We start from the raw sequence: 9,584 nt of genomic DNA, 5'->3' as shown, positions 1-9,584 counted from the left end.
CTAAGTTTCCAGGTGTGGTTGAATTGACAACTCAGCTGCTAATACTTGAGAATATTATTTGGCTCCCCTCGTGTCGAATCAATAAATTTGGATTGAATACTTTACCCTCGAAAGCTGTTGCGATCCCCTATACTTGTGGGTTATCAAGACTAATTTTCGGCGCCGTTGCCGGGGAGCATAACTCTATTCTTTGAGTCACTTGGGATTTATATTTGCTGGACACTATGAATAACTTGAGATCCAAAAACCAAGATCTATCCCTCAACTATGAGGGGAGGTAAGGAACTGCCATCTAGCTCTGCACTTTATTCACCTTCTGTTATGAGTAAGCTTGCGACACCTAAACCTGCTTCTGCTATTCGTTCTGATATGTCGCATGTTATTGATGATGCTACTTCTGCTATACATGATACTTATGATGAAACTACCTCTATGCCTGATACTACTATGCCACTTAGTGATTTTCTCGAGGAACGACTTGCTAGGGCTAGAGAGATTGAAAATATTGAATCTGATTATGAAGATGAAAGTGATGATGAAGAATCACTTGTTATTCCTGAGGGTTATTTATTTGATCAAGATGCTTCTTTAGCTATTTTAGCTTGCAAAGATAGATATGAACTCAAAAGGTTATTAGCTAAATGGAATAAGCAATCTTTAAATGCTAGGATGAGACCCGACCCTGCTTTTGCTACTTCACCTATCTGTGTTGCTGATAAGGATTATGAATTCTCTGTTGATCCTGATATAATTACTTTGGTTGAATCTGATCCTTTTCATGGCTATGAATCTAAAACTGTTGTAGCACATCTTACTAAATTAAATGATATAGCCACCCTGTTCACTAATGATGAGAGATCTCGCTACTTTTATATCATTAAATTATTTCCATTCCCATTAAAGGGTGATGCTAAAATATGGTTCAATTTTCTTGATCCTGGTTGTGTGCGTAGTTCCAGGATATGATCTATTATTTCTCTTCTAAATATTTCCCTGCTCATAAGAAACAAGCTACTTTAAAGGAAATATACAACTTTGTGCAAATTAAAGAAGAGAGTCTCCCACAAGCTTGGGGGAAGCTTCTCAAGTTACTTGATGCTTTGCCTGATCATCCTCTTAAAAAATGAAATACTTGATATCTTTTATAATGGACTAACCGATGCTTCCAGAGATTACCTGGATAGTTGTGCTGGTTCTCTTTTCAGGGAAAGAACACCGAATGAAGCTGAAATCTTATTGAATAATATGTTGACAAATGAAAATAATTGGGCACCTCCTAAGCCAGCTCCGGAGCTAGCTCCTGCTCCAATTAATGATCCTATTCCTAAACCAACTCCGGAGAAGAGAGGTGCTCTATTTCTCAGTCCCGAAGATATGCAAGAGGCAAAGAAATCTATGAAAGAAAAAGGTATTAAAGCTGAAGATGTTAAGAATTTACCTCCTATTGAAGAAATACATGGTCTTAATTTACCGCCTATTGAAGAAACATATGATCTTAATCCTTTACTTATTGAAGAACCTCCATACCCCGATAACCCGACAGAGGTAGTAAAGGTAAATTCTCTCTATAGATATGATAAAGCTGAAATCCCTCCTACTAAAATTACTAGTCAATGCTTGGATGAGTTTGATAATTTTATGTTTAAGCAAGAAGACTTCAATGCTTATTTTGGTAGACAATTAAAACAAGATGATGGTATGATTAAATACTTGTGTGATTATATGGCTAATATTAGAGGTAAACTTAAACTTGTTAGCAAACATGCTTCTATGGTTACCACTCAAGTAGAACAAGTACTTAAAGCTCAAAAAGAATTGCTCAATGAGATGAATAGTAAGAAAAATAATTATGCTGTTAAAGTGGTTACTAGAACTGGTAGAATGACTCAGGAACCTTTGTATCCTGAAGGCCACCCTAAGAGAATTGAGCAAGATTCTCTGAGAAATAATATTGATGCACCTAGTTCTTCTAAAAAGAAGAAAAAGAAAAATGATAGAACTGTGCAAACTTCTAGTGAACCTATTGCTGAACCACCCGATAATCCAAATGATATATCTATGTCTGATGCTGAAACACAATCTGGCAATGAACATGAAATTAATGAAAATGCTAATGATGATGTTCATAATGATGCTCAACCTAGTAATGATAATGATGTAGAAATTGAACGTGCTGTTGATCTTGATAACCCACAATCAAAGAATCAACGTTATGATAAGAAAGACTTTGTTTCTAGGAAACATGGTAAAGAAAGAGAGCCTTGGGTTCAGAAACCCATGCCTTTTCCTCCCAAACCATCCAAGAAAAAGGATGATGAGGATTTTGAGGGCTTTTCTGAAATGATTAGACCTATCTTTTTGCGTATGCGATTAACTGATATGCTCAAAACAAATCCTTATGCTAAGTACATGAAAGATATTATTACAAATAAAAGAAAGATACCGGAAGCTGAAATTTCCACCATTCTTGCTAATTATACTTTCAAGGGTGGAATACCAAAGAAACTTGGTGATCCAGGAGTACCTACTATACCATGCTCCATTAAAAGAAACTATGTTAAAACTGCTTTATGTGATCTTGGAGCCGGTGTTAGTGTTATACCTCTCTCTTTCTATCGTAGACTTGACTTGAATAAGTTGACACCTACTGAAATACCTTTGGAAATGGCTGATAAATCAACTGCTATATCTGTCGGTATTTGTGAGGACGTGCCAGTTGTGGTTGCAAACGTTACTATTTTAACAGACTTTGTTATTCTTGATATTCCCGAGGACGATAGTATGTCTATTATTCTTGGAAGACCTTTTCTTAATACTGCAGGGGCTGTTATTGATTACAACAAAGGCAATGTCACTTTTCATGTTAATGGTAATGAGCATACGGTACATTTTCCGAGGAAAAAACCTCAAGTTCATAGTATCAATTCTATGGGAAAAATTTCATCGATTATATTTGGAGGTTTTGAATTTCCTCTTCCTACTGTCAAGAAGAAATATGATATACTTATTATTGGGGATGTGCATATCCCCGTTGAGGTAACCTAGTGTTATTCGAAATTTCTCCAGTTTCATGTTAATCGGAATGAGTTTGTTAGCAAGACTTGATCAACCTTGTTGGTGGATTCCTTTTGATGAGCATGAGATGGATGAAACTAGAAGCACAACCTTCTATACCCCACTTTTACTTTCTGTTATTTAGTTGAAATAAAATAAAAATAAATAATTTCCTATCTGTTATCTGAATATCCGTGCAATATAAAAATACCTCGAAAATAAAAGTTCTCCAAATGCCCTGAAAATTAAATATGATTTTTTATAGAATATTTGAGGATTTATAGAACAAAGAACACACCAGGGGGGCCAACCACCTTGCCACGAGGGTGGAGGGCGCGCCTACCCCCCTAAGGCGCGCCCCCCTGCCTCATGGGCCCACGGTGGCCCTCCTCCACTTAATCTTTCAGCCACACACTTCATCTTCCTCCCCCAAACACGAAAAACCAGCTCAAACCCGAGTCCAAGCTCGTTTTGCTACCATTTTCGATCTCCTTGCTCAAAGCACCTCTCAAAAAACTGCTTGGGGAGATTGTTCCTTGGGATGTGACTCCTCCATTGGTCCAATTAGTTTTTGTTCTAGTGCTTTATTCATTGCAAATTTTTGCTACTTAGGTGACCCTGTTCTTGAGCTTGCATGTCAAATTTATATGGTCAAAAGTAGTTTTGATGCATGATATAGGCCCTAGGCACTTGTAGGAGTAGTTGCTATCAATATTATTGAGTTTGGTTTACTTTTATTTTGAAGTTACTAAAAAAATTTCAGAATTTTTCAGAGGAAGAAATATGTTTAGGAAAATGTTCCAAGGTGGTCCTTCAAGGAAGCAAGGACCCAGGCTTGCATTGCGTGATGCTGACGAAGAGCCACCAAGCGACGCTCCAATACGTCCTTGTGAGTGGCCTTCTGAATATTTTATGGATTTAGCAGGAATTAAAGAAGAATTTAACGCATATTTGCGTAATGCCGATCTTGAGGACTTTGAGGCAGACAAATGTCCCAAGTATCATGAGCTCACAAGCTCTTTTGTGAGGAGGTTTGAGTATTCATCTTCGCGTAATTCTCCTTCAGTCATGTTTGATCTTTATAACAAATCTTATACCATGGACTTAGAGGATTTCACTTTTGCTTTCAAACTTCCAAAATGGGGTAGTGTTAGGGATCCCCCTAAATATGAAGTTAGAAACTTTCTTGCTAGTATAACTGTAGGGGAATCTAGAGATATAACGCAAGCTACCATAGGGAGCATTCACTTTCCTGCTATACATTATTTTGCTATCTTCATAGGTAGGTGCATAAATGCTAAAGATGAAACATGCCACATATGTGTCCCTGACCTTAACATTCTCAGGAGTGCTGTGTCAGGAGACCAATCTTATCATATGGGAGCCATTGTAGCTCGTAGGTTGCATCATAATAGACATAATGGAGATTTCTTTGGAGGAATTTATGCAACCCGCTTAGCTAAATTTCTTGAGATAGACGTTCGTGAAGGAGACATGGAGTTGCCTCCTGCTTATTTAGATTTTGATTCTATGGTTTCCCACCATTTTGTTGAGAGGAACGAATCACCTCTCCAGTACCGACTAATCTTTGACAAACGCCGTGTTGTCCATATTACTCTCCATGCTCCTGCTTTCTTTGATTATCAGGCAAGAGGAGGATATACTATTACCAGAGAGGAGGCAGATGAGTAAGAGAGGAGAGCGGATGCCTGATACGTCTCCAACGTATCTATAATTTTTGATTGCTCCATGCTATATTATCTACTGTTTGGGACTATATTTGGCTTTATTTTCCACTTTTATATTATTTTTGGGACTAACCTATTAACCGGAGGCCCAGCCCAGAATTGCTGTTTTTGCCTATTTTAGTGTTTCGGAGAAACAGAATATCAAACGGAGTCCAAACGGAATAAAATCTTCGGGAACGTGATTTTCTCACCGAACGTGATCCAGGAGAATTGGACCCTACTCCAGGGGGTCAAAGAGGAGGTCACGAGGGTGGGGGCGCTCCCCCTAGGGCACACCCCCTGCCTCGTGGGCCCCTCGGTGCTCCACTGACGTACTTCTTCCTCCTATATATACACACGTACCCCCAAACGATCAGAACAGGAGCCAAAAACCTAATTCCACCGCCGCAACTTTCTGTATCCACAGGATCCCATCTTGGGGCCTGTTCCGGAGCTCCGCCGGAAGAGGGCCGTCATCACAGAGGGCTTCTACATCATCCTAGCCCCTCCGATGAAGTGTGAGTAGTTTACCTCAGACCTTCGGGTCCATAGTTAGTAGCTAGATGGCTTCTTCTCTCTCTTTGAATCTCAATACAAAGTTCTCCCCCTCTCTTGTGGAGATCTATTCGATGTAATCTTCTTTTTGCGGTGTGTTTTTTGAGACCGATGAATTGTGGGTTTATGATCAAGTCTATCTATGAATAATATTTGAATCTTCTCAGAATTCTTTTATGTATGATCAAGTCTATCTATGCAAGTCACTTCAAATTATCCATTTGGTTTGGCCAACTAGATTGGTAGTTCTTGCCATGGGAGAAGTGCTTAGCTTTAGGTTCGATCTTGCGGTGTCCTTACCCAGTGACAGAAGGGGCAGCAAGGCACGTATTGTATCGTTGCCATCAAGCATAACAAGATGGGGTTTATTTCATATTGCATGAATTTATCTCTCTACATCATGTCATCTTGCTTAAGGCGTTACTCTGTTTTTAACTTAATACTCTAGATGCATGCTGGATAGCGGTCGATGAGTGGAGTAATACTAGTATATGTAGAATTGTTTCGGACTACTTGTCACGGACGTGATGCCTATATACATGATGTAGCGACCCGACCTCAATCGGTCAAGCCTCTGTATATCCATGCCATCCCTAGATCGGTATGCTGGCACACACAGTACATCAATGTATATATCAAAGTGCAATCACATGTATAAATAACGTAAAACTGATATATACCTCATAAGTCTCAGCGGAAACAAACATAAGGGTGTGGAGTCCATCAACGCCAACGGCAAGTTGAGTGTAGACCGTAACCCTACAACGTAACCCTTACTCGTCGTAGAAAAGTCCCTGCAACATAAGACGTTGCATCCCTGTAGATCAGTACATTGAATGTACTGGCAAGTCACATCATAAGAATAATGAACCTATTTGTACATGCAATCTGGCTGGTGGAAAGCTCTAAGTTTTGTTTTTGCATAAAGCTAGTTTTTCCTAGAATAAAAGATATTATTCTACCACTACTAGATAGCATAGGATGAGTTGGTAAACCCAACTCAATCCATTCCCAAAGTTTCATTTAAAACCCAACTCTTTAATTAAGAGTGATGAGATCTCCCAGCATTTCCACTACTAGATGCTCAAGTTGTCCGTAACCGGGGACACGGCTAATCGATTAGGTTTTAACACTCTGCAGATGTTTGCGCACTTTTCCCCACAAGACTCGATCGCCTCCCTTGAAGTTCTCTCACTGCCTGGCGTTTGAGAACAGGATGACCGAGACATAGTTTTTCGAAAATGTTCCCCCTTAACCCACGGATAGGCCGGTACACCTACATCATTCTACATCTGCTAGCCCATCCCGGAAGGGATTACACTAACTACTCAACTAAGCTAGAGCCCATATTGGCTTGTGGCTGCACACGTAAGCTTCTAGACATGAGAATACGATTGATCTCTTTGAGCCTGGGCGGCCGACCACTGGTGGTGCACCACCATGGATTAACCATGCATGCTCCCACTGTACTTCGCCACCATTCAAACCAAAATACCGCCCAGGTAGTTCATTTACATGTCTTGGTCCTGATTACTACTTTGTCACTCATGTCTCACCATGTTCGCTTCCCAAACCACATCTATATTTAGCAAGGCAAAAATAAACTTACACGGTGGTGACAAGGCTGTATAGATCAGACCTACCTCAAATGAACTACTAGGTAACGGCATAGCCATCTGGAAACAATAAATCTTACCATGCAATCCTACCTCAAAGGACTAAGTGCATAATAAAAACATAGGTAATTGAAGGAATGGTCAAATGTGAACTTGCCTAGTAATAGTTGATGAAAATTATATCACTCTCAGAAATTTACTTAATAGAACTATTCGTCACTCTCCGATGAAATTCTATAAAGTCAAACATTGCATTCACATAAGCAATCATTTCAGAGAACCAAATAACATGCAACATGAAAAGACTCGGAAAATCCAAATGAACACACAACACACTTAACTATCAAAAGAAAATACTAAGTGCAAAACAACATAGGGCATGGGTGCAAATAAAAATTGTGACGTGGACCACAGTGCATACTAGGCATACGAGTAAAACTACTATGGACAGATCCTAATGTGTGAAAAATATCATGAGATAGGTCCAAGTGATAGGGTTTAGCTACAGTGACAAAACACAAAAAGAATCACATCAATCGGAGCTACGGCTTAGGAGATATGGCCATTTGAAGTTCGAAGTCAAATCTGAATAAAGTTCAAATTTGAATTTGGAAAAAGTTTACAAACATGATGCTACTTGATAGATCAAATCGTGACGAAGAATTTGCCGCTGGTTTCGTCGAATTTGGACTTACGGTTAAAAAGTTGTGGCTAAACTAAAATTAGGGACTAATCTGCTAATTATAGGGACCTAACCGTGAAAGTTTTATTCGCGACCAGGTCTCTGGCCATGTGGCGGCTTCCGGGTGGCTGAGCAGCGTTCGCGGCTTAGGCTAAACGGCGAACGGCCACTAAATAGGAAAATCAGAGGCAGCGGCTTAATACAACAAAAACCGAGGTTGGTTTAACTAAACCGCATGGTTTATTAAAAACCGGAGTTAACCGATTTAACACAAATAAACGGACCGGGCGAACGTCTTCTTACTGATGACGATGACACGAGACGGCGGCGCGGGCGTCGGGCGGCGGGCGGCGGACGGGGCGGCGGCTCCGGCGGTCCTCAGCGGCGGGGAAGGAAGCGGCGGGGTCCGGCGGGGCGCGGGCGTCTTGCTGGTGGGGTCGGCGGGCGGCGGGGTGCCGGCGACGAGCAGAGGGAGGAAGCGGAGCTCCAGTGCTCCGGCGAGAGCGCGGGTCGTCTAGGCGGCGGCTCCGGTGACCTAGAGGCAAAACATCATGTCAAAACGAAGTGCACTGGCTCGGGGAGTAGGTTTATAAAGAAAAGAAGGGCTCAGATGCACCACAGGCGACGGAATCGACGGCGAGGCGGTTCGGCTCCGGCGAGATTCGAATGGGTGGGGAGGCGGCTACGTGCGACATGGGGAGTAGAGGAGGGGCGGGATCGAACGAGGAACCTCGGGGGCTTTTATAGGCGCAGTAGGGACTCTGGTGGCGAGGGGATAAGCCTCATCCGCGAGGGAAACGGCTGGCGGGTTCGGCGGCGCACACAGCATCCTTCCCGTGCTCTGCGCGGGAGGTCGGAGACGAGCTGGGGAAGTGGGGCTCACGGGTCAGTGGCCACGGCGGGTAGCGAGCGAGGGGGAATGGGGTGCGGGCGGCCGACGCTTAAGGCCATCGGGCGCTCGGGCAGGCTGCGGGGCTGGCTGGCTCTTGGGCCGAAGAGCATGGGCCGGCTCGGGCGTGTGTGTGTGTGTGTGTGTTTTATAAAAGGTCTCTTTTAACAATCAGAAAAAACAAACAAACTGAGTAATAATAAAAAAAAACTATATAGGCATATTATATACCAAAATGCTCAGAAAAATACCAAGAATAAGATGAACTATTTTCCATGGTCAAATAAATTCCAAAAAAATTCATAAAAGTCAAACAGTGCTATTGTTGCATTTAAAAGCAATAAAAATCATTCTTAAAATAGCAAAATGATTTCAAATTTATTTTATCCTAATTTTCCATTGAAGGGAATCATTTTACCCTTATTTCCATTTATTATTTTTTAGGAGAAAAATATTTTGAAAAGAAACTCAAATAACTCTCAATTGGATTTGAATTTGGAATTTCAAACAACTTCAAATGGAAAATGAGTTTCAAATAACTTCAAAGTGACTTCCAATTTATTTCTTTGAAACTTCCAACTCTCTTTCTTCAAATATGAAGAAGTCATTTTATCTTCCCTTATGAACTCATTGAGTTGCTTAAAGTTTCTAAATTTGAAATATTTCAACTCAAATTCAAATCATTTTCAAACCCCTTTTCATTTCCACTAATGGAAGAAGTCATATTATCTTCACTCTTGGGTTTTGTAATGAAATGAATTTGAACTCAGGGAGATCAAAATGCAAGATGAAAAGTTTTGGGAAAGTCCTTTTATTCCCTCTCATTCAACTTTCAAAAAGTTTACAATTTCCAATCATTTTCACACAATCAACCACACAACAATCAAACAAACAATCATAATAATTTATTTAATATAACATTCCAAAATTTAGAATTTTGGGATGTTACAAACTACCACCCTTAAAATGAATCTTGTCCTCGAGATTTGGAGAGGCTAGAAAGAAGGTTAGGTTTGGGGGTCTCCTTGAAAATCCATTCATCAACACATGGTATGGGGTGC

This window comes from Triticum urartu, chromosome 6A (assembly GCF_056163025.1).
Source record: "Triticum urartu cultivar PI428250 chromosome 6A, HENAU_Tu73, whole genome shotgun sequence".
NCBI lineage: Eukaryota > Viridiplantae > Streptophyta > Magnoliopsida > Poales > Poaceae > Triticum > Triticum urartu.
The sequence above is the reverse complement of the archived record's forward strand: the minus strand, read 5'-3'. Positions refer to the sequence as shown.